The sequence below is a fragment of the Manacus vitellinus genome, unplaced genomic scaffold (genome assembly GCF_001715985.3).
Source record: "Manacus vitellinus isolate BGI_N305 unplaced genomic scaffold, ASM171598v3 scaffold_87_pilon, whole genome shotgun sequence".
NCBI classification, from domain to species: domain Eukaryota; kingdom Metazoa; phylum Chordata; class Aves; order Passeriformes; family Pipridae; genus Manacus; species Manacus vitellinus.
The window spans coordinates 1,280,956-1,306,268 of record NW_021940854.1 but is presented as its reverse complement, the minus strand read 5'-3'; positions in this window follow the sequence as shown (position 1 = coordinate 1,306,268).

The window sequence follows — 25,313 nt, the reverse complement described above, 5'->3', positions numbered from 1 at the left end:
ATGTAATTATCAAAAGTGAGCCACTTTCTTGATCTCTAATTAGTTCTATAAGCAAATACAGTTTTGCTGGAACTAATTGCTGCTCTGCAGCTGCGAGGTGAGGGCTGGGCTGGGGTTCAGGTGCTGGGCAGGGAGAGCTGCACGGCCCAGGATCCTCCCATTTCCTGAGCTAATGGGGTGGATAATTCAATTATTTGTGCCCAGCCAAAGCAGGGACTTGTGCAGGCAGGAATAACCTTCCCTGGGCTGTGTCCTCTGCCCCCAGCTCGGGGCTGTGGGCTGGCACTGGCACTGGCACTGGCACTGCTCTGGGCTGCTGTTTTACACCCTCAGCAGAGACACCACACAAAAAGACAAAGGAAAGTGAGACCTGGACTGAAGCAAGGGTTTGATTTTTGTGGGGTTTTTTCCGTGCCCTGTTTTTGTGACAGAGATGGAATTTCAGCTTGGCCGGGTGTCTCAGTCCATCTGGAGTGTCCTCCTGCCACGGGCAGCTCCTGGGGCTGCTGGGGTCACTCATCACACAGCCCCTGGCAGTTTATGGGGACAGAGCTCAGTTTGCTCTCAGGCATCCATTTTCATCCCCCCTCATTCTTTAATGAAGCTAAAAAGGGAGGTTGGGAAGGACTTGCTGCAGTTGTCATTCACAGAAAGGCAGGAGAATAACCCTGTTCTGAAGTGCTGCAGAGGCACAGCTCAGTGCTGAGCTCATCACCTCAATGCTGAGCTCATCACTGCAGTCCTGAGCTCACCACCTCAGTCCTGAGCACATTCCCTCAGTCCTGAGCACATTCTCTCAGTGCTGAGCTCACCACCTCAATGCTGAGCTCATCACCTCAAATCTGAACTCATCACCTCAATGCTGAGCTCATCCCCTCAGTGCTGAGCTCACCACCTTGAATCTGAGCTCACCACCTCAATGCTGAGCTCACCACCTCAAATGTGAGCTCATCACCTCAATGCTGAGCTCATCCCCTCAGTGCTGAGCTCATCACTGCAGTCCTGAGCTCACCACCTCAAATCTGAGCTCACCACCTCAGTTCTGAGCTCACCACCTCAGTTCTGAGCTCATCCCCTCAGTTCTGAGCTCACCACCTCAGTTCTGAGCTCATCCCCTCAGTTCTGAGCTCATTCCTCAGTTCTGAGCTCACCACCTCAAATCTGAGCTCATCCCCTCAGTGTGGGCTTGTTGTGAGGCCTCTGAACCGAAGTAACTGGGAGCTGACCTCCTGTATGTTGTTGAAAGTCTGTTTATTTTTGTCCCTGCGCCATAAACTGTATTTTTTTTTCGGCTCTTATTGCCCATATCCTCTTCAGAAATTCTTTCCCTCATTAGAGTAAAGCAATTACCAAGTGCCAGTGCTTTGTTCCAATTGAATCTGAGCAATTGTTCTGGTACTAATTGCTTGAGGGCGACCACCACGATCTATCAAGATCATGGCTGGGCAGCACTAACGCATTTAGGGGGGAGATTATTGAATTTATTCAGCGTTTGGGCCGGTGCAGCTTCTAACAAATGCAGTTTGTGACTGTGACAGTCCTGGCCAGCGAGCTCCTGGCTGGTTCCTGGGGCTCTGAGAGCCCCAGCAGAGCCCATGGTTGTTGTCAGAGCCATTAATCCCTGCTCAGAACCAGGGCTGGCAGTTCATGGAGCAGCTCTGCACATCCCAGGGGCTCCAGCACACAGTCCAGTCACCCCTGGCACGACTCCTCCTGGAACCTGGGCTTTGTCTGGCCAGGGCCCTTCCCTGCTGAGGTGGAGGCTGGTTGTGCAGGAAAGGTGCTTCACGTCTTCCCAAGGGCAGGATAAATCCTCTCTCAGCACAGAGAGCTGGAAAAGGGGTGATTTTTTGTGTTGGAGGAGGTGACAGGGGTAGGATGGTGGCTCTCAGGGTGTGCAGGGTTCCCTCCTGCTGCTGTGTCTGTGTTGGAAAAGGCTCTTCCTGCTCATTTGTGACTCCACAGCTTGTGCTTCAAGAGAGGAGGATGTGGAGTGGAAGTGGAGGAAGAAGAAGTGTCCCTTGGCTGTGAGTGGGACTGTGCAGTGGCAGGGCAGGGAGGAACGTTGTCATTCCCTGTGCTGAGGGGAAGGAACTGAGCAGAGCTGGGGTTTTACACCTTCCCCTGGTGCAGTTTGGGCAGCGGGGATGGTGAGATCAGGAGTGAAGGAAGGAACCCAAAGGGTGTGGGAGGAAAGCTCTGAGCACGAGGACAAAGTGGAACCCCTGGGTCTGACTGCTCTGTCACCCCATGTCCACCTTCACTCGGTGGTTCAGAGCACACTGAGCTGGATCTTTGCTGTCCCTGCTCTCCCTGGTGCAGTGTTGGTTCAGCCACAGAAGGAACCTGCAGCCCCAGCACTGCCAAAGACCTGCTGAGGGTTATTTAAACAGCCTGTGATTTTTCACTGGATATTTGTGGCTGACCAAAGCAGCTCCATCTGTAATTAATCAGGAATTCCCTCCTGTTTCCTCTGCAGCATCTGCTCCTGGTTTGCAGGGGGTGTTTATTCGGTGCAGGAATCAGGCACTGATTTATGCAAAAATAATTGCCACTTGGAGTAATTGTTGAAAAGCCAAAGATAAAATATGGGGTTTGGAAGATAAATGAAATGTAGCTTTTTAAATTTTTTTATTACCTTCCCTGAATGTGAAAGCATCAGCTGGACTCAGGGGCAGCACATTCCTGTCCTATCTGTGCCTCTCTCACCTCTGGATAAATTGTGTTCAGGAGCGTGGGCCAAGGAGTGGACAGTGAGAGAATAATAATCTGATTAAGGCTGCCAGGGAGGAGATCTCCTGGCTGGAAGAGTGAGATGATTGGGGCTGGCAGGTGCCCAGCAGGAGTGCCCAGTGCCAGGGAGTGATGGATCAGCCCCTGCACTCGGGGTGACAAACTCAGCGCTGGCCAAACATCAGCACCATCTCCTCCCCCCTGGGCCTCAATCCCAGTTACCTGAGGGGACCTTTAGCAAATAAAGTGGGAAAAAACCCACCCATCTAATTCCTGACATTCTGTACAAACAGCCCAAGGTGACTGAGAGATGGTCAGAGGCTGCCTGTGTGTCGGGAGCCACTCCCCCTGCCATCCCTGGGTCAGTTTATTTGGGGAGTGTTCAGCCCTTTTTGGTGTAAAACACCTCCTGGGTTATTTTAGAGCCTGCATACACTGTGGAAATTCAGTTTCTTCCCGGGGAAGTGGAAATCAAATCCATATGTCCCATCAGATCCAGCTTGTGAGAGGAGTTATCCTGCCTGTCTCCAGCTGTCCAGTTAATCCCAGCTGACAGGACCAGCACAGAGGGGTTTGGTTCACAAGTGCAGTCAGAGAATAGGAAATAATTCTTGATCCAGCTTCACTGAACGTGGAAAATCTGCAGTTATTTTAAAATTTGACTATAATAGACCATAACAATCTGACATAATTATGAACCTTGCATTATTATAAAAATTAGCCTTGCTTAAACTAACTTTGTTCTGCATTTTAAGGATTTGCCTTTTTATTTCAGAGCGCTTGTCCTTTTCCCCAAGTGAATGCAATTTATAGCTCTCCTTGACCTTTAGATAACAGTGAATGCTGTTATTTTTTTGCTCTATTAATCCTCTTATCTTCCTGCCTGTGAACTATTGTTCACCCCATATTGGCCACTGGTACAAATTGTGCCCTGAAATCCAAACCTGCACTAAAAAAGAGCAGCTCCTCAGTCAGTTGCTGGGTTTGCCCAAGCCAGTATAACTCAGCTGACAGCTCACCCCCTGAATTATTGGAGCCAGAACATCCCTGCTCAGGAGGGTCCAAGCAGGCAGCTCCCCTCCCCTCCCCTCCTGCCTGGGGGCACTTCCACAAATCAAAACTGGCACCAAATGGGTCCCACTGGAGCCTCTCAAAGCACTTTGGGCAAATCACTGGAGAAAGGAGCCAAATAAGTCCCATTATGATGACTTTGGCAGGTTCATTTCGTGAGCTGAGCAGCCGAACCTCAACGAGCAGCAGCACCCTCGAGGTTGCACTGGGAGCCACTGGGAGGAAGAAGAACCAGCAGCACGAGGCTGGTTTCACATCCTCCCTCCTCCCCACACAGTCACAGGTCTTCTCTTTTTATTTCCCTTGGAAAGCCACTCCAGTGGTAATTCTCCTGAGCAGCTCAGGGTGAGTTCCCCCGGGTTGGACGCTCTCCTTGCCTGCCAATAAATATTTGTATTTATTGCTGGGTCAGTGGTAACCTCCCCACAGGCTCTCACTGATGGTTCTGTGACTTAAACCCCCTGAGTCCTGCTGCAGGGAAGGGGGGAAACCCTCCCTGGCTGAGGCTCCTGCAAAGAAACCTTTGGGGTGATAAGGAGAAGAACTTCCCCCCCCTCAGAAGGGTCTCCTTGGGTGGCACTGAGGTGACCCCTCGGTCCTGCTCCCTGCACACATTCCTGCTGGAAGCACAGCAGCAGGAATTCTGCTCCTTTGGCTTGTTCCTCGCTGCAGACCATAAAGGATTAATTAAAATTGTATAAAGTTGAAAGTGTGCCCGAGGTAAACATCAAAGCCCCCGGAATTGCAGGGAGAAGCATTTGGAATGTTGCTCTCCAGGCTCCGGGCTTGGAATCGAATATACAGGGGGAGGGAGGGGGGGGGAGAGAGAAACGAGGCAGAAGAACATTTTGTTTCTGTTATTTTTGAGCAGGCTCGGAATTTTATTTATTTAGAGCAGAATTGACTCAGCAAAGCTGCACGTTCTGGCAGTGCTGGAGGGAAGGGCACACACACACTGACTGCTGGTGGGACTGCAGCCCTTCCAGAGCCCTCCCAGAGCCCTTCCAGAAGGGATCTACCCTCCCCTGCACACCCAGAGCTCGAGCACCTGAGGACAAAGGTGTGTTTAAACATCCCTGGTGGTCCCAGTGGGAGATTGGGGTGGCAGGGGGGACGTGCAGCCCTTTATTCTGGGGGAATCAGGGTCTGCACTGGAGGGGTGTGGAAGGGAGAGCTGAGAGGAGCCCCCAGAGCAGAGAGTCCCACGTGCCAGGGGGAAGGGGCTGAAAGGCTTTGGGACCCCAAAGAGCCCAGATGAGAGCAGGGGGCAGTGATTCCTCCCACTGTCAGTGGCTGTGCAGCCATTCAGACTTGGCTCTGGGCAAAGCAAGTCCCCTCCGTGCTGAGGGCACGGGCACAGATGGACACAGGAACTCTGAGGAGAAAAAAACCACCACAGGGCTGCTCATTTCCTCTTACCCTGTGCAGAACTGTACCCAGCACAAATAGAAAACAGCACTAAACCCACTCAGACCCCGTGGGATTGGAATATTCCGGGGTTATTTGTGTCACTGCGTCGTCGTTGGACGAGGTCAGGTTTTACTCCAGCCTGCTCTGCTGCAATCTGTACACAAAGTAGGGCTAATTGGGGACCATCAACAGAGGCAAAAAGCCCCAGAGGAGTGAGGGGCTGGTCCTGGTGCTGCTCTCCCCACGTGCCAATGGAACGACCTCTGTGGGGTCTGTGTGCACCTGCACATTTTGTGCCAGAAGCAGGACCCAGCCATGGTTTCTAACGTTCTAACCCAGGGTTTCTGGTGCTGCTGAATTTTCCCCTGCCCTGTGCTGTGTGTGAGTGCTTGGCAGCTCTTCTGCACACAACAACCAGCTCTGCCCTTTGCTTTTCTAATTCCAGAAGAGCCTCGGGCGCCAGTTCACCTTCTGGAGGAGCAGCTCACAGGAACCTTCAGAAGTGTCTGGGTGCACAGATAGATTTTTAAATTACAGCACAATGAAAGGCAGTGGTGCAGGGGCTCCTCCAGGGCAAGACACAGGGATTTGGGCAAAGTTGCCCTGGTGCTGGAGGGCAAGACAGGCAGGTCAGGCTGTCCTGCCACGAGGAGTTGTGATACAACTGGTTCTGTACAACAAGGGAAGTTTTTTTTCCCCTGTACAAGGTAGTAAAGTTTTGCTGAATGGGTTTCAAGGACTCTTGCAGGGTTTGTGATGGTCCAAGAGAAAATATTTCCCTTCCCCTTTAACACCCTGGAGTGACAGAGCTGCAAGCAAAGCTTCCTGTACAGCACTTAAATCCCAATTTCCAGCGGGTGGCTTTTCACAGGGCTCTGTCAGTTGTATGGACACACTTCTGTGCAGCTGGAAGTATTTATAACTTTCTCTATTGCCTCCATGGCTTGGGCTGTGAGGGAAGGAGTCCCTTGTGGCTCTTGGAAAGAACTCTTTGGAGTTTTCCATCTTGTTTGGGGTAATTTTAAAGGAAAGGGCAGTGCAGCAAAGAGAAAAATTCTCTATTTTATATATATTTTTTAAATGGTTATGGCCTTTTTAGCACTTTTCCACCTATGCAAAGGCACATGCCTGGTGTTTCCCAGGTCAGCTCCAGTGGCTGTGCCTCCATTCCACTTAGAGGAGGAATGGGAATATTAACAGTTATGAGGAGCAGGAGCTCTGCAAACCCCAGGTGAAGAGGGAGCGAAGCAGAGGGAGGAACTTAAAATTCTGTGCAGCACAAAGACCTTGAAAAAGCTAAAGAAAAATCAAAATGCAAGCTGACTTCTCAGATGCATCTTTCCGTCGGGGAAAATAGGATGCAATTAAGTTCTTCCAACAAGACTCTAATGATAAGCTTTAAAAGCCCAGCTTAATGAAATGTCACAAGGATAGGGGCTGGAACAACTCCCTATATCCTGGCTGCTTTACCTGATGGAGGAGAAATTACAGGGGGGATGTGATAAGTGAGTGTTTCCAGCTTTATCCTGCTGTAAGTCCATTGAAATCAATGGTGTTGCACTACAGATAAATTTGGCTGTGGAATTTTAAACAGAAACAAGCCCTTCCTCCCTGTTTCTGTGGGACTGGGGTGGATGTGGATGTCTTGGGAGGGAGATTTTAAAAGGCCCCTTAGTCCATGGGAGTTTTTTAGTGTCCTCTGTAGGCAACACCCTCTGCTCCTTCCCCTCCTCCAAGGCCCTGCCAGTCCCAAATGACACCAAAAACACGTCTCTTGGCTTCTCTTTCAGCTGTAAAACACAACACAGGGTAAACTGTAGTTCTCCACATCAGCTCATGGTATTTTAGCCCTTCCCTGCAGAGCAATTCTTTAAGCACAACTCCCCTGGGGCAGCAAACGAGCCCTGAATACATTTCCTTTGACGACCACGTCAACCTGCCTTACAAAAAAACAACAAAACCCAACCAAAACCTATATTTAGAATGCATAATGCAAGCTTATCATCTCCTAAACAAGAAAGTAGGACAACATCCTCAGCCAGGATGAAAAGAAAATGGGGGAGGAAAAAAAGTCTGAACGCAGAAGTGTGAGATTGGTGGTAAATGCAGTGTCAGGCTGGCAAGGCTGCCTCTAATAGCACTCGTGTAAATACAAATATCAACATCCCTTGCCTCGCAATTCACAAAAAGCAGGGACAGAGAACAAAAAGGAGTGACAAAAAAGAGCTGGGAGGTGATGAATATTCCCTGGCAGCCCGTGCAGGGTGCAGGTGGGATCCTGGCTGGGCTCAGGAGCTGTTCTTGCATCACCTTCGTGCTGAGCGAGGGCTTTGCACCCCCCTGGAGTTCAGCCAGCTCCTCTGGACGCTCAGGCAGGACAGGCTGGGGCACATCCCTGGGCCCTGCAGGGCAGTGGGGGCCTGTTCTCAGCCCAGGTGCCCATCCCTGGCTCTGCCCAGCCCTGGGGAAGGGGAGGTGGGGCAGCAGCTCCTCTTCCCGGTGCCAGGGTGGGATGGGGAGGCACAGGGGAGCTCTGACAGCCCAGGCTGGGCTCTGCCCTTGTCATTCTGCCTCTGGCAGGGCCAGGAACAGGAGGAAGGAAGAGCTGATCTGTATTTTAAGCACACATCAGGGCACCCTTCCTGCTCCCTCCTGCAAGGACCTGTCAGTGCCACGAGGCTCCTGCCCCAGCCTGGCACACCCCACACTGGGAGGGGTGCCAGGAGAAGGGTCAGGCCTGGCAAGGTCCAGCTCCTGCCCAGCCCTGCCTCCGTGTGCTGCTGGGAACTCAGGGCTTGGCCCCTTTTCAGGCACTTTCTGGCTCAAAACATTGCCCTGAGGTTTTGTTCTTGCTCCTGTTACTCCTCACTGGGGTCCTGCTGAGGAGCAAAGTGCTGCTTTCTGTGCTGGTCTCTGCCTTGTTCGTGGTTTGTGTCCCTGGGCAGGTTGTTGTGACCACATTGGGAGTTGCTCTGGGATCCCAAATCAGTCCCTGGGGCTCTGCAGCACTGTGGGCTCATAACACACTGTATTAAAAAATAAATAGCCATCTCTGTCTTGTCATTAATGCCCAGAGAGGAAATTCAGGCCCATATTTCTGGCCAGCACAGCCTGAACGCTGCTCAGATTTCCTGAGTGAAGCAAATCTGGCATTTAGTCATCTGGATATTGGTTCAGGAACACAAGGAAGCTTTGGCACATCCTCAGCCCAGCTCATCTCCAGCTGGCCCAGCAGCTCCCAGAGCTGCCCGAGCGATTTCCCAACCAGCACGTCCTTTAATTCCTTCCCCACTCGTTAATCCTGTTGCATTTTTGCCATGAATAAATCAAGACCTCAGATTTTCCTGGAGTGGAGCATGGTGGTGGATTCCTTGATGGAGAAAAGGATTAAAAAAAAAAAAAAAAAAGAGAGAGAAAAAGTCATATTTTTGTGCCGGTTCCCTTCAGGGTCTGTGCTCCCAGTCAGTCGTGCCCTGGGAGCCTGTTTGTTTAATTGATTGCAGTGCTGTGTCAACCTTCCCACGCAGGAGCCTCAAATATTTGCACACTGAGATCCACAGAACGTGGGGCACGACTGGCTCCTCATTGCAACCCAGCTGCAGCTGCTGCAGTTTGCTCAGCAGAGGCTGGAGGACAGGAATCCAAACACACTCAATTAATTAGGGTTATGTCCATAAACTTTATTTGGTTCTGTCAGGTTTGCGTAGGAATCGTTCCCTGCCTGTGCTCAAACATGTTGATTCAACAGTGCTGCAGGTTTTGATTCCTCATTTGTGATATTAAAGAGGAGCGGATTATTTCGGGGCAAATATTTGCTCTCTGTCAGAAGTTGCTGCTTCCTCCTCTCCAGCCTCCCCCTCCAAGGGGTTCCATCCCAGGGCAGACCCCCCTTCACACCCAGAGCAGGAGATTCCTCCTGGAAGCACAAATGCACTTTCCTGCCTCTCCCTGCACTAATTCCTCCCTGACACCCCAGAAGTGCCAGTTCATTCACTGCCATGACTTTGGTTCTCCCCTGGTTTGTGCCAAAGGAGGGATAATTCACAAACCCCCCCACTGGAATCTGCTCAGGAGAAACTGCTTCCATGGCTGGTTTGTCTTGCTCTGTGCTCTCCCAGGGATGTCCATGGAGATGTTTATCCAGGAGGTTCAGTCCAATTAAACAGTTCATCAGCTGAGAAAAATCAGCACTGGAGTAATCCTGCAGTCTTTAGTGGGGCTAATGGGAGGCTTAAAGTTAATTCAGGAACTTTGTCACTGCTTTTAAGTATCTTCTCACCACCTGCCTTTTAATTCAGTGTCTGAGAGCAGCAGTGTTGCTGAGCCATTAGTTGCTATTTCTTCCTTTGCAGAGGGGAATACCCTGCTGGACAAATCTACCAGGCAGACATGGAGAGAGTTAAAAAAAACAAACAAACAAACCAACAAAATATTTGCTTTTGAAATTGTCCAGTCTGGAAGAACCAAGATGACAGCAGCACGACTGGTCTGTCTGTCTGAATTTCCCCCAAAGCTTTAAATATCTCACAAGATAGCCACTTTCTTTATTCCTTCCTTTCTTATTCTCTTCCTTTTCTCCTCTTCTCTTTTTTTTTTTCCATTTTATTTTTATGTTGGGGGTATCTAAAAGCCATCCCAAAGTCCGAACCAATTTATCAGTTTCAAAAGGCAGGATAATAAACCTGTCATCTGTGGCCTGAGCAGAGAGGTTGCTGCTGCTGCTCTGATATTAAAGCTGATTAAAAGCAGACCTGGTTTTGAGTAGTTCATGTCTTAAGACTCTCTGTTATCCTTGGGGGGGAGGAATTGTTGTGACCCGAAGTGCTTTGAGCTGACAGGACTATTGAGTGTCAACCTAAAGGAGTTTTGCTTGACTGATACTTACCTGAGAAGGGTCTGTTTGTGCAGTTCTTAATTTTATTTTATCTTGCTGGGAAAGCACACGAGAACACCAGGATAAAAAAGCAAGGAAGGGGTCTGGGTCTGTTGTTTGAGTAGCTCAGAATTCGTGAACCAGCTCTGCAAAGGATTTACTGGCAGCAGCCCAAGTCCTTTGTGATTCTCTGGGGAGATGCTTTTGGGCTGTGCAGCTCCAATTACTCCGTGTAACCCCGGGCTAGTTCTGCTTCCCCACCACAAAAGTGAATCCCTGGAGTGGTGAAACTTTGCAGTCTGGGGTGGTGAGTGTGGATGTGGGATCTGTGGGGAGTGACTTCCCTAAACCCTGTCCCTCCTTGTGCTGGTTTAAAGGTGAACCTGCAGGGGAAATGAACCCAACTCAAAGGAGAGATTATAAATCAGAATAACAATTTGATAAAATAATACAATAAATACAATTATGCAGACAAACAGTTGGGTTTAACCCACAAAACCCAAATGTATAACCCAGCACCCTGGGGCATGAACAGGGTGGTGTTTGTTGGGCCCCCTGAGTCCAAAGGAAAAGGAGAGGGGAAAAAACCTGTTGGTGAGAGTGCTGGTGCAGTCTGGGCAAGAGTGGTGGTGCAGTCTGGGTGAGAGTGGTGGTCTCAGTCTCTGGATCCCACAAAAGTCCCAAGACTCCAAGATTATCTATCCTCCAGTTCAGGCAGGAATGTCCAGCACCTCCCTCAGGGTGGGGAGTTCCACCCTGGGTGTGAGCACAGGAGCACCCTCCTATCTCCCAGTTCCACACTGGTGTGAGCACAGGAGCACCCTCCTATCTCCCAGTTCCACGCTGGGGGTGAGCACAGGAGCACCCTCCTATCTCCCAGTTCCACACTGGGGGTGAGCACAGGAGCACCCTCCTGTCTCCCAGTTCCACACTGGGGTGAGCACAGGAGCACCCTCCTGTCTCACAGGCCTCTGAACACCCAGTTTACAGCCTGAGGGGTCAGGGCTGCTCTGGGCAGAGGGTGGAAATGGTTCATTGGTACCAGTTTCTGGGCAATGGCATGGAAGGCTCTGGAATACCCAGGTTTGGGTTACACCCATCCAGTGATGAACTGGTCCCAGCTGTTCTAACCAGGACACCCCTCCACCCCAGATTGGCTCCCGGGCTGCTGCAGAGGGGTTGGAGCTCTGGGGCTGCAGGAGGGGAGCTCAGACATCCCTTTTACCACCTAAAACACCCAAAGCTTGGGAGCTGGACTGTGGATTTCTCCCCTTGTGTCTCTCAGGGTGTCAGGGCATGCCCAGCCCCACGTTGTTACTGCAGCCAAACTCCTGCAGGGGGAGATTTGTGGGACAGCAGGAACTGGGTGGGAAATGCAGCAAGAGAACTATCAGTCGTTATTCTGGGCTTTGTTCCTGTTGATGTGGCGAGTTAGAGCGTCGCATTGAGGGGGCATTAAAACCGAAAGGCCGGCTCTGCAAACTGAGTAACTTATTGGGAATGAGATCATAAAAGCTTTTAAGGCACCTGCAGGGCACCCATTTGTCAGCAAACCGTCCCCAGATGGGGAGCAGTGTCCTGTCCTGTCACAGGGGGTGGCAGCTGTGACCCTGCCAGGGAGGGCTGGACCTGCCCCGTGTCCCCCCCCCACATTTCACCCCGTGCCTTTTGCAGCCCCAGCCCCTCCAGGACAGCCCAGGCCTGGATTAATTAATTGTGGTGCTCAGCCTGCCCGGGATGACACAGTTAAATTTAATTAGCTTGTTCCTTTATTTCAGAATCTCTTCACCTTCCCCAGGGAAATATATATATATTTTTTTTTCCTCCTTTTGCAGTGGATTTCTGGGGTAGGAGGGGAGAGAAGCTGACTGTGCTTAGCAAGAGAGAACACGAGACAGCAGTGGCACAAATGCAGGACATGGAATGTTTTCAGAAGAAAAAATAGCCTGAATTATAATAATTTTATAATCACAGGTATCGCTTGAATCACTTGCCCTTCTGGATGACCCTTATTACAGCAATACTTTAATTACTGTAATTGGTTTATTGCCACATTGTTCTTTGAATTAGAGAATCTTTTTCATCCTTCTTTAAAGGATGAGGCGAGTATTGATTAAGGGGCTTTGAAAAAATTCCAGAACAGTGATTGTGTGGCTGCCAAAATTTTTTTGAAAATCAAGTGCTTTGAGGACAATGTGCAACGTGTGGTTGTGATGTAGAACACAGGCTTCAAATACATCCATTTCAAACAGGAATTCATTATAATGCCTAATTTGCATCCACAAAAATACAGCTCATCTCAGCATCGTAATCAAAAGGCATTTTCATTGCTCAGTGTTCTGTTAAATGCAGTTTTGAAGTGCTTGGTTTTGTGAAAGCCTGACAAGAAGGGGCTGGTGGGGTTCCAGCAGGTGTTCTGTGTCCCTGCCCAAATTCAAAGGTGGCCTGTGCTGTGAATGGTCCCCTTTGTCAGGGACTGTGGGGCCCTCCCAGCTCAGGAGGTTCTGTGATTCCACTGGGGGCAAATTAAAGGGAAGAACTTTGCTCCTGGAAAGGCCTGGAATTCAGAGGAACCCCTCGGGCAGAGCTTTCGCTGCCCCCAGCAACTCCACCCTCAGACCCTTTTGCAGTGCCAGTGAACAGAAATATGACAATTCCCAAAGGAATATTCACTGCCAGGGTCTGATTTCTGACCCCTCTCATTTGGGAGCCATCCCAAGGCAGGAACAATTCCCTGCTGGAAATAATCCCTGCCAAGCCCTCAGCCAGCAGGGGAAGGAGGGTCCCTGGGACTGTCAGGGAGATCTAATTGCTGCTGCTGGAGGAAGCAAATTGCAGACAGGACGTATCAGTGTAAAATCAAACACAAAACAGGTGTTTGCTAATTAAAACCGAGATTTTAATGAATGACCTGTGTGGTTTTGGTGAATAAATACGACTCTCAGCATCTGCTGTGTAATTAGGTTCCAACTTCTTCTTCTTTTTTTTTTTTTTTTTCTGTTTTTTCTTTTTTTCCCCCCCTCCTCGAGTCCCAGTAAATAACTACAGAATGCCAGGTTTGACTGAAACCTGGTAATCTTTGCTCTTCAATGGGGGAAAAAAGCAGATGTTTCCTGCCCAGGTAACTCCAAGCAATAGTAACCAATGGAGAAGAAAAAAAAAACCAAACCAATTCCTCCTTTTTTAGCCTGTTTTTCTCTGAGGGTTGTACAACAGGGACACACTGGAAGGGAAAGGCTGCCTGAAATCCTGCCCGTGCTGCAGGTTGAGCACTCCCTTTGCAGAGGGAGCTCCTCCAGCACTGCAGGATTTATTTGCAGCTCACTGGGTGTTTGCTGGGACAGCCTTCCCGGGGCTTGTGGCTCCTGGGCCTGTTTTACACGGAATCTAAACATGGATCTGTGGGGAGAGGGAGGTGGGGGAGAAGGAGGTTCTTGAACACACCCCCATGGGATGTTTTCCCTTCCATGTTCCCCTGCTGAGGGCTGAGGGAATGGGGCTCTGCAGAGCCTGGCATCAGTTTATTATTTATCATTTATTATTTATTATTTATTATTCACTATTTACTATTTATTATTATTTATTTGTTAGTTATTACTTATTATTCAGTTTTAATTTTATTGTTTATTTATTATTTATTTAACGTTTAATGTTTGTTGCTGTGTTGAAGGTTGTGGGTGATTTCCTGTGGAGTTTCCCGAGGCCAAGGCAGAGGGTGGGGAAACATCCTCGTCCTCCTGAGTGATGTGGCTGAGGGAGGGAGGCAGCTGGCACTCCAGAATCCTGCCAGTCCATCCGTGATCCAGGGAAAAGAGAGGGGAGTAATCTGAGGGTCAGCATTTAACATTTTGATTCAGGTACCAAAGCATTGCCAGCCCAGATCAATGAGCAGTTTGTTGGCCTGGCTCCAGGCTCTGGGCACAGCCCAGCCCTAAATCTCTGAGGCTTTTTGTGCAGATCCATGGAAAACCCAGAGCCGTTGAATCCCATAAACCAGGGGCCACAGGCTGGGGCCACTGAGGCTGAGGACGAGTGTGGACACTGAGCAGCAGCTCTGGACTTCACCAGGAGTTGGTGCTGGGATCAGACGTGCCCAGAGATCTGTTTAGAGGAATCAGAGTCACATTATTTCATGCAAAAGACATTAAAAAAAAATAAAGGAAAGAAAGGCTGGATTTGTGCTCAAAGCCCAGGATTTCATTTTCCATTTTGCTCTTGGTGCATCCCTTGGTGCCAGCTCACATAAATTCTTATTTATTCAGTGTAGTGAATGTACTGTCTTTGCTTGTTTTGCCTGTAAATCCTTCGAGGAGCAGATTGTCCCTCTTCCCACATCCAGGGGCAGCCCCTGGTCCCATTTGGGGTGAGACACAGCTCTTCAACAGTTATTTAGGAAGATGCCAGTGATGAAATCCAAAGGTGTTTAAAACACCAGTGTGCAGCACATACAGGGACATAATCAGAGGTGATCTTTGCTTCAATAAAAGGCAGATTAGAAATCGAGATCCCAAAGTATTGCAATTACTTTCCCTGTCAGCACTATTGGCAGGGCTGGGGGGGTTTGCTGCTGGGAAACCTTTATAAATCCATAACATTCCTTGGGCTAATCTGGAACCTTAAGAGAATAAGTGGTTGCTGAGGGTTTTCTCTTGGAACTCTGCTGATACAACAGCCAGCTGAACTGCAGGAAGGATTCTAGGAAGAATTTATTCCCAAGGTCCCACCTAACCCTGCCCTCTGGCAGTGAAGCCCCTTATCCTGCCACTACACACCCTTGTAAAACCTCCCTCTCCAGCTCTCCTGTATTTCCTACTATTATTCCACATGTCCTCCTCCCCCAGGAGTCAAAACCTCTGTGTGTGTGTTTATTCCTCGAGTAAGGAGAACAAACATCCCTGATTTCCCAAACTCAAAGCTGTTTCCAGGTGCTGTGAAAGTTCTCTGTGGTTCTCCCGCTTCCATGACCCCAAGATTTTGGCAGTTCTTCCCATTTTTCTGGAGAGCAGATTTTCTGGAGCGTGTTCTGGGCTCGTTCCAGAAGGGAGCAGACACTTCCAGCTCTGGGAGGGGAGAGCCAGAGGCAGGACTGGGGGTACACACACTGAGCAGGGTGGTAATTAGGTGGATAATGTTCTCCCTGGCAGGGATTCCCAGATGAAACACATCTCATCATCCTGGAAACACATCTCATCATCCTGGAAACCCACCTCGTCATCCTGGAAACCCCACCAGCCTCTAATGAGCCAGAACCTGAGCCCAAGGAATGCAGCATCCAGGAACATCTCATTATTCACTTTTTTCCCTTTAATTTCTCTCTCAGATTCTCTCCTACAGCAGGTGCTAACGAAGGGAAGATGATCCTGATGTCAGACTGTCGCTCCTTTCTCCACCCCAACCCGTGATCAAACCAGGGGAACACGTCTGACAGCAATTAGGTTGGTGGTGGCCTGGATCCTGAAGGATCCCATGGTGTTCCCTGCCCTAGAAATCTCTGCTCAGAGGGCTGGTTGTCTCTCCAAAAGCCACGGGAGGAGTGGATTGAATGCCTTTCATCTGCACCCTGGTGTTTCTCCTGTTTGGGGTGAATCCCTCAACAGCTCTCGGGGAAGCTCCAACACCTCGAGTGGAGAAACCTTCAGAAACAGATCCCGAGGGTTTTGTCTCCCACTTTTGCCACACAAAAAGGCCCAAACCCATCTGAAAACGTGATTAATATGCTGAGCCACGTGGCTGAGCCAAATCACATCCCAGTGCAGGATGAGAGGCTGCAGGGTTATAAACACGGATTTCTGGGGCTTCGTCTCTCCAGCTGTTGAGGAAAACACTTGACATTTAGCAGCACACGCTCCACTCTGCCCAGAAAATGGAATTATTGCTTCCTCCTGGCGACTGCCCACGAGGCCCCTTCCCCTGGGGGCTCTCTCCAGGCCACAGCCACATCCTCTCCTGGGGGAAATCTCGGAACAAACCCTTTGAAAGGACTGTAAACACTTATGAACAACCCCCCTGTGCAACCCTCAGCTCTTTGCCTGCAAATTTTTCAGGGAGGGGAATTTTTTTTTTTTTTTTTTTTTTTTTTTTGTGGAAAAGGCTCCATTGCCTTTAAGCCATTTGGGCAGTGATAATTCAGGGAAAAAAAAAGCCCAGGGATTGGGTGCAGTGCCTGGATGAGCTGGGCCAGCTGGAGGCAGGTCTGCTGGAGAAGATGGATGTGGATGGGTGAACACCAGAGTGTGACTGTATGAAATAATGTGCTGTTCTTCCCTGCACCTTGGCAACCTTCCCTCTGCCTCTGCCCATCCTTCTCTCATGTGAGATGAGTCTCAGCCCCCCAGAGCCCACAAACCAGGGGCTGTCCCCTCGTGTGGCTCCAGGATCTGGGAGCTGGGACTCGCTGCTTCCACATGGGAGAAAATCTAAACCTTGAGGAGGAGGGGAAAAAAAAAAAAAAGAGAGCATTAAAACGAGGTTCTGGGGGCTTATTTAGCAATTGACCCTTTTTTTCAGCACGCTCAGGCTTACATCCAATTACATTGCCAGGCAACTGGGAGCCAGCTCCTGTCAGCCCTGAGTGGATACCGGGATTAATCCACGATCGCTGGAGATACACAGTCATTCACCTCCCCTCGCTGCAGTAATAGGATTTCTCTGGGCCCAGTTTAATTCTCTAGATGAGGCTGACACTGAATTAAAGCTGCTTACCCTGGCTCATAATAAGGAGGTGAGATCCCAGGGGAGGGAGGGAAGGTGAGGGAGACGCGTCCGCCGGCAGAGCCGGGGGATTGGAAACCCCGCTGGGGGGAGAAGCACCCCGGAACAGGGCTGGGAAAATCCAGCCCAAACTGTTCATTTGCTGCCCCTCGGCATCCAAACAGCAATGCAGGGACACAGAGCCCCGAGACAGGCTCTGGGTGGGTTCTCCTCCTTCCTTCAGGCGGTGTCACCGAGCTCACCGTGCTCTGCTCTCCTCACCCGGGTCATTCCCCGGGTTGTGCTTTGCTGCTCGGAGTCAAGCTGAAGGCAGACAGCTTTCCCTGTGTCACAGGGCCCTCCCCTCCTCTCCACACTCGCTCCTCTGAAGTTTGCAAGTGGCCACTTCTTTTCCAGCCAGGCTCCAGCCCGTGGGACTCTGTCCCTGGGCTCCTCCTGGAGTGATCCCTGATTTCCTCAGGGGCCATCAGAGGATGTCTCCAAAGAGGTGCTCCAGAGCTCTTTGAATGCAGCCATTGTTTTGTAGCACTTCCCTGGCACAAACAGATTAAATTTTTAAGTGGGGAAAGGCCTATTAATCTATTATTAATTAATATTCCATATGCTGCCTCGGAGGCAGAGAGGGGCTTTTGAAGCCATCTGGTCCCTCATGGCTCTGGAGAGAAGCCACTGCCTGTTGTGTGCTCTTGAATATGCTCTGGAAAATGGAGATGTGATGTGTGGAGGATCCAGATGCCTGCTTCTCTCCCTGTTCCCACAGACAGGGAGGCAGGGAACAGCTGGAGAGCAGCACCAGTCTCACACTGCCTGAGATCACATCTGCCCAAACTGCTCACAGGTCCTAAAAGCCAAGAGCTGCCTCCTGTCCTGTTCCTTGGAAAGATGTGCTGTTGCAGGGGGTCTCTGGACAGGGAACCCAGAACATGCTGGGCTCCATCCAGCACTGATGGCACATCCATGGCTGCAGATTCAGGTGGCTCTTGCCTAATGATGGTTATCCTCACAGGATCCCCCGTGGTGCCCAGGGGTGGAATTAGGTTCCTCTGCAGGACTCCTCAGGAAGGAGCCCAGTTTTTCAAAAGGGCTTTATGTGCTTAATAGGCAGGTAGAGAAATGGGTTTCTCAAAGCTATGATGGTAACACAGCCCTGAGCCTGCTGGGGTAACTGGAAAAGAAAAGTCAACAAGGTCTCTGAGTTGTTCACCTCCTGCACTTTGTTTTCCCTCACCCCGTTCCCAGCTGGAGGATCAGAGCCCAGATGCAAATCCCTCAGGGCACTCACCCCCCAAACTGCCCGTGGGCTGGAGGAGGTTCTCAGACCCCTCATCACACTGGGGTTGCTTTGGGATTCCAGGAGTCTGGAATTCCTGCCTGGCCCCTCTGTTCTGTCTCTCCTGCCTTGTTCCCACCCTCCCTGCCAGCTCCTCTGCTCCTGCTGGGAATGTTCCAGCACGGTGATTTTACCCAAGGCACTTCTCCTCCCTAAATCAACAGGCCAGGCTGCTCCAGAGGTAGAAACTCAGCAGCAGGGAAAGCCTGGCTGGGAGTGGGATTTACATAAACTGTGCACTAAAAACCCCTAATATTTAAAGTGTTATAACAAAGCAGGAAAAAACCCTCCTCTTTCAAGCTCTATGACAACCTTATGAATATGGAAATTCGAACCCAAAGACAATTTTCTACTGGTTCACAGTAAATATTGAGGCAGAGCTGTGGAGCATTAAGTGGCAGATTTAGGTCTGTATTCACTCCTTTTTATTTATTTATTTTAAATACAACACTTAGAGACCAATTTGGTTGTAACACACTAAATCTATCGAGTATTCCAGCCAGCTGATGGCATTGTTAAATCATACTTATTTTGGCATTTCTTATTGAAAGCAATAGAGGAGCAACCAGTGGTGATAAATTTGTTTGTGGAAAGCAGCACTGCTTGTCAGAGTTGTACATTGTTGTAACTAGGGCAAAATTACACTATAAATTTACAGGTTTATTGTCCTTGTGGTTTTTTTTTGTTGGTGGTGACCTGCTTTTGGTGTCCTCCGTGCAGGGGTGTCCTGTACTGTGTCAGGGGGGAGCTGCTCTCCAATCTGTGGCTCCTCTACAGCACTGTGGGATCTCCTGGGGGAAAAGGTGCCTTTGCTGAACTCACCTTATCCTCCCCAAAAAAATGCTGGAGGAGAATGGAGTTTGCAGGCTGCCTGTGCAGAGCTCAGGGGGGTCCTCACGTGCTCACAAACCCTCTCCACCTGATCCATTTAATGACGTGTCATTGGTTTTATCCCTCCTGTTAATCAGGTAATATAATTATATATTCCTTCTGAGCCATGATCTGCATGTTTTATCTGCTGGAGGCTGCTCTGTCTGGGCTCCATCCAGCACTGATGGCACATCCATGGCTGCAGATTCAGGTGGCTCTTGCCTAATGATGGTTATTCTCACAGGTTCCCCCGTGGTGCCCAGGGGTGGAATTAGGTTTCTTTGCAGGGAAGGAGCCCAGGTTTTCAGAAGGGCTTTCTGTGCTTAATAGGCAGGTAGAGAAAGGGGTTTCTCAAAGCTGTGATGGTGACACAGCTCAGGGAACTGGAAAAGAAAAATCAACAAGGTCTCGAGCAACGTTTTCCTCTCAGGAGGAATTTCCCCCTGGAAAGGAAGGTGGTGGAATGAGCTGCCCAGGGAGGGTTGGAGGTGCCCAGGGAGGGTTGGAGGTGCCCAGGGAAGGCCTGGCCGTGGCACTCAGTGCTCTGGGCTGGGGGACAAGGTGGGGCTGGGGCACAGGGGGGACTCTGTGACCTTGGAGGGCTTTTCCAGCCTCAGTGAGCCTGGGATTTTCAAGCACAAGGATGCTTTTGGGTCGTGCCCCACGGTCAGGTGAGAGGTTGATGTGAAAGCATCTGGAGCATTATCTTCCTCTCTGTGAATTTTAAGCATGTGCAACCCCAGGGAATTAATGAGGTGCCTCCTCTCCTGGCACTGGAGCACTGGGAATGTGTGATGGATGTATCCACAGGAGGGGGGTGGGTTATGGATCAGCTGCTGCTCCTCCGTGTCCCTTCCAAGAGGCTGAAAGTGAAAATTCATAAGTGCTCCAAGCTGTAATCTCTGAGGATTTGTTGCATATGAGGCAATAAACGACTGCTCCAATTGACTAAATGCCACAGCACAGCAGTTTATTTTAATTATGCTACAAAGGAAGGAATATTATTGTTCTTATGGTGCAACATAACAAGGGAAAGAAGAAAAGAAAATTGTATCCAGCTCTCTCCCAGAGAAAGTTTAGCAGCAGTGTATTGTTATTGTGGAGGTTCTCAGGGCAGCAGGATCCAGAAGTAAAACATGATGAGGAACCAATTCAGAGAGGCTGTGCAGGAAAAAAAAAGAGAAAAAAAAAGAAAAACAATCAGAAAAAAGAAATTAAACAAAATATACATTGCCTCTCTCATCCTGAGCTGGGAGTGGTTCTGGTTTCTGCCACTGCAAAAGGGAATACTGGAAAAGTTTGAGGTTGCCTGGGGGTTTTTTGAGTAGCCTTAGGCAGGAAGGGTCTGGATGAGGGATGTGGTTGATGGTGGAGGTGATGATGTGCTGCTGTGCTGGGAGGGCAGGTCCTTCTGCTTCTTCTGGGTCCACCCCAAATCTGGGCTGGAACATTCAGGGCATTTAAAATCATCATCCACGGAAAGAAGAGAATACAGGGAGCTGAGAGAGAGCAGAGCTCTCCACATTTCCCAGCTGAAGGGGGTTTCTCCCAGCTGCAGTTTTGCAGCAGCACAGTTTGTGTCCTTGATCTGCTTGGGTTCCCTTTGCCTTCCAGGTGTCACTGGGGCTCCCCCAGCCTGGCACATCCTGAGCTGTTTGCTGCACCTCCACGGGTATCTTTCTACACAAATGATCTCGCCAAGAATTTTACAGTAAATCCCTCTGTGGGCTCCCAGAGAAACCCTCCATCCCAAAGGGCAGTCCCTGGGGTGCTCAGCCCCTCCTTGGCTGTGCCTGGCACTGTGCCCGACGCCCTCAGCAAGTCCCTGAGATTCCCAGCACGAGGAACATCGAATCTTCCTGGACTGGAAGCTGCAGCTGCAGGACCCCGTGGGCCTGGCTGCAGCTGGGGGGTGTTTGGTTTGGAAAGGACCCGGGGTGGGGGCACAAACCTTGTCCAACCCAGCCTTTGGGGCTCGCTTGTGCCTCCAGGACGCGCTGGGGTGAAGGGAGGGGGAGCAAACAGTGTCTCCCAGAAGAGGCAGCCAGGTGATTCCCTTGGAATTGGACCTGTGCTTCCATTAGCAAGGGGAAACAATTTACTCCCCCGTTGATCTCCCTCCCTGCAGCAGATGAAACACTCCCCTAATCATGTTTTACTAAAGCCACGGCTCAAGGTGCACTAAAACAGTCATTTTCTCTGCCTTGATGTGGAGCATTCAATTTAATCCCCATCTTGTTAAGGATAAAATAATAATGAAGAGAGGAAGGGGAGGGGGGGGGCTCAGTTTACCAGGCTCAGATGGGTAATTAGAGTGCAGTGGTTTGCCTTTATCCCCCCAAAACCAGCAACTTTCATCAGCCAGGGAGGAGCAGAGCCACTCCAGAGCCTGAACAGCAGAGCTGGCACTCCAACTCCAAGTGCTTCCAGAGGCAGGGGCTCCCACAGTGGGATCAGGAGCAGCACAGCCCCACAGCCCAGCCCTGGGGTCACACTGGGGGGCACAAAAAGCTCATTAAAAACAGCAATAAAAAGGTAACAATAAAAGATTTCGTTATCCCACTTCTAGTCTGATCCCAACCCCCCTGGAAAAGAGGAATTAAGCTCCAAGAACAAGAGATGCTCTTTGCAAGGAGCCCGAGTTCAGGGAGGGAGTGGCAGGGGAGGGATCCACTCCACACCAGCTCTTCCCTCCCTTGGTGCTGAAAGCAAGGAAAAAAACCCAACAAAACACCAATAAATGGATATTTTGGGTCCTTTGACATTGTTTTCCTGACGGTGAACCGAAGTCAATCGTATTTTTCAACTTATAAACTGAGTCAACAGTTTAAAAGATAAAACATTTCTGTTTAAATCTTTACCTGAATTCACCACCCCGAAATTTCTGGAGATGCATATATAGGTTTTGTCATCGGGTGCATAATATTAGAATCAAAGGTAATAAACCCATTGATCTCCAGTAAGACAATATTAATATTACCATATAGCTTTTATAATTAATTTGCTGCCAGATGAAAGGGAAACACTGGGGCCTTTTAATGCTGGTGATTAAAGCAAAAAGTAAACCTTTGAAAGCCAGATTTGCATGTCCAACGTGTTGCACTAATTCCAGCAGAGCAGCTGGAAGTTGGTAGTGTGTCTGGAGTCACATTGCAAAGTTTGGGATAAAAGACTCACTGGCCTGGGGGGAGAAAAGTCTGGTCTGGGGTCGGCTCTGCTCCGGGTCAGGCTGGCACCGTCACTCCTGGGTGGTGTTCTCCTGGAAACAGAGCCAGAGGCTTGAAAAATAAATCCATTTCAGGTGTAAAAGCTGAAGGGAGGTGCAGAACTCTGCCCTGGCTCCTCCTCTGCCACCAAACTCCGTGTGAGGAAAGAGCAGGGATGGGAACTCTGGGTGCTGCTTCTGCATGGGGTCCACGTGGGAATCTCTCCTGTCTGTGCACTGTGCCTTTGGAAAGGGGTGTTCCCATGGATTTGGGGTGTCTCCATGGATTTGGGGGGCTGTGGGGGCAGCCCAACCACTCCCTGCCTGCTCCTGCCTCCTGGCTTTGGACAGCCCAGCAGAGGAAAACAGAGCCAGAGCCTTGATTTGCAGTGAACCTTCTGTTCCAGGAGAGAGGGGCATTCCCTGTGCTCCCAAACCAATCCAGCAGCCCCCCTGCCAATGGCACAGACCCTGTGCCGTGGGTTGTGAGGCTCAGCCACGACTGATCCAAGTCAAACTGGTCCCAGTGGCTCCAGGGAACACCCCCTGGGAGTCCATGGCCAAGGGGGGCTCGGGATGGGCTGGTGTGACCCTGAACAAACCCTTTAACTGCTCCAGGAAATGGCTGGAAAGACCTTCCTGGCTCCCAGGGGCAGGCTGGGGGTTAATTAATGAATGCTTGCAAAGCACTTGCAGATCTCAGATGAAAGGTCTCACAGAAGAGCAAAATATCCTTACAAGTGCAATATTTTGAAGGGAGGACTTTGAGGAGTGACTGAAGTTTGCACATGGCTGGGCAGCAGTTACACAGGGGGAACTCAATCCCTGCAGATGCCCCTGGTTGTGGGGATGTGATGGGGAGGCTTCATGTTTACAAGGCAGCTTGTGTCTCTGCCCTTCTAGGAATAATCAAAACCACTAATATTGGACTCAAAACATAATTTGACATCACTCTGAAACACACTCTCAAAGGAATCTTCCTTCCAGCAGTGAATTCTCACAGTGATTATAAATTAGTCAAGTTATTTACATCTTTCACTCTCACTTCACTTAATGATAGTCAAATAAAAAAGGCCCTGCAAACTGCTTTTCCTCATGTTTGATTTTCCTTGTATAATTATGCCCTAAAGGCTGGTTCTTTATACCCAGGCTGCAGCCCTTGATGAATGTAGAAAGGACAGAAGGGGAGAAAATATCCAATACTTTATCCTGGGCTTTGATTCCCAAAAAGGCAGCTCACTCACAATGTCTCTGGGGAGCTGCTTCCCTTGCCCTGCTGGTCCTGCTGTGTCAGGGAGGTGACACCTGAGCCAGGTGAATCTTCACCTTTGGGTGTTCTCCAGCCTCTCAAGATTAAACTGGGTACCCACTTCCTCATCCTTCCATATTCCCCAGTTTCTCAAAAATGATTCCTGCTGAATCCACGTGGTCCTTTCACCCTGCCATCCTTTTTCCAGCCTGTGTGTTCACAGGGAAACCAGAAGCTCTTAAATGTGAGGGTGAGAAAGCTGAGAACAATGACAAGCACTTCAAAATGAATCTGCAAGCACTAAATGTTCGTATTATTATTATTATTATTTATTATTATTATTATTATTATTATTTATTATTATTATTATTATTTATTATTATTATTTACACCCAGTGTGAATTTCTGGGTCTTTATGAAAAATTGAGTGTCCCTCCAACTCCTCTTTCCCTCACTGGCATTTCCAGCCCAGTTTCCACGTGAGTCAGTGGCACCAAGGGCAGCACTTGCTGCTTGTCACAGACCCTTTAACTTCCCCTATTCCCCAATTAGGATGTCACTCTGCTGCCTCCCTGCAGGATAATTCCATACCACTCTCAGCAAGGGAAGCTGCTCCCTGCCTGGGTCACAGCTTGGAATTCTGAGCCCATCCCTTCTGCCCAAACCCACAAGTCACAGAATCAGCACAAGCTGGAGGCCAAACCAGAGCCCTGCATTTGCCAGTGTGGGAAGGCAATAAAGAAAACAGGCTTTGCCCACTTGTTTTATCTGCAAGTGTCTCATTTGTCTCTCACGTGCTGCTCAGTCTGCAGGGCTAAAACAGCCCAGAGGGAGCCAAGGGACTGGGCAGCCCAGGGCAGGAAGATCCTCTTGGATGAAAGGCAGATAAAACACAATGATATGATTAATACACCCCATATAAACACCCCTCTTAGAAATCCTCCCTCCCTCTGCCTGCAGCAAACACCTCAGAGCTGTGTTTGCAGAGTTTTCAGTGCAGGTTTCCTTTGCCAGCACCGAGGAGGTTCTGTGAGATTAAGTGGGAAATATTTACGGCGGCGCCGGTGGTTTAAAAACCTTCTCCCACTTTTTCCTGTCTTTGGGTAAAGCAATTTAAGGAGCAATAGTTAAATGTCAGGAAATGCATCGCAGATGAGATACAGACATTTGAGTGTGTTCTGTAACCACACTAAATGAGTCCAGGGAGAGGTGGAAACTATTGATGTTTCCATAAAAAAAAAAAAAAAGAGAAAGTCTCCACAGAGCCTCTGGAAGGAGAATATTATTGAATGTAAATACAGGAGCCTGATAAAGTGGACTGGAATCCATTAGGGAAAGGGGGGGACTTGGCTCTCAGGTGATGATTCCCAACAGCCATTCCCTGCCTCCTGAATATTCCCAAGGCACCAATGGACTGTGGCAGGTGCCCAAACCCTTCCACCCCTTCACTCACAGGCACAGTTGGATGTGGCACCAGGTCCCAGCCAATGTATGAAATCAAGCAGGCTGTTGATAGGGATTTCTTTGTTTTCTTGCCATTGTTTCCCCAGAATGGAATACACAGTTGTGATAAAAAAAAATTACATGGCAAAAGCTCCTTATGTGAGGGATTAAAAGTTAAACCTGTTTTTGTTCTAATTTCCTTCTCTTCTATTTCAACACAACGAGCAAATGAAGCTGATTTTCATCCTGTCCAAAGCCACAGCACCTCGACTTTTCTGCCTGAAACAGTAGAAATGTGATTTTACTTCACACAGCCCTTGAGTGGAGCCCAGAGCTTCCACAGAGGGGTTTTACTCGTGCTCAAACATTCCTGCAGGTTTCCTCTCCATTGACTCTGAGCCCAGCAAAGTTCATTTAC